This window comes from Octopus bimaculoides, chromosome 9 (assembly GCF_001194135.2).
Source record: "Octopus bimaculoides isolate UCB-OBI-ISO-001 chromosome 9, ASM119413v2, whole genome shotgun sequence".
NCBI classification, from domain to species: domain Eukaryota; kingdom Metazoa; phylum Mollusca; class Cephalopoda; order Octopoda; family Octopodidae; genus Octopus; species Octopus bimaculoides.
In genome coordinates, this window is record NC_068989.1 from 53,348,350 (window position 1) to 53,349,245 (window position 896).

Genomic DNA, 896 nt, shown 5'->3' on the forward strand with positions numbered 1-896 from the left:
CGTCATCATCATCATCATCATCATCATCGTCATCGTCATCATCATCGTCATCATCATCATCATCATCATCATCATCATCATCTTTGTCTTTACCATCATCCACCACCACCACCATCATCATCCGCATCGTCATCGGCATCATCGCCATTGTCATCGTCATTGTCGTCGTCGTCGTCGTCGTCGTCATCATCGTCATCATCGTCATCCTTATCACCATGACCGTTACTACAACCACCACCACCATCATCATCATCATCATCATCATCATCATCATCATCGTCATCGTGATAATCGAATTCATCACCACAACAAAGGAAGCAGCTACCATGACCACCACCACAAAATCCACCACCTTCACCATTATCACCACCATCATCACCGGCAAGGACACCATCGGCATCACCATCTTACCATTCCACATAGTCTATCCTTTACAGTACATTTCCACCGTCATCTCAATCGTCTGGGTTATATTTAATACATAAATTCATGAATGTGCAAACGATTATCAAAAGATGTTTTTTTGCACGCCTTCCCTACACAAACACGCACGCACTTGCGCGCGCGCACACCTACACACATGCTCACACACATACACACACATACACACATACACACACATACACACATACACACATACACTCTCAAACTCGCAGACGAAGCTGTATTGATATTCACATAGATCTACAGTAAAATGTAACACAAGTTGACGCTCACACAGTCATACAATTATGCATACATATATACATAAATACACACATCCCAACATACATATCTATCTATCAATCTCTCTCTCACTCTCTCTCTCTCTCTCTATATATATATATATGCATATATGTAAATATTAAACACATGCTTATATTTATGTATTTGTATATGTATGTTTATATATTTTT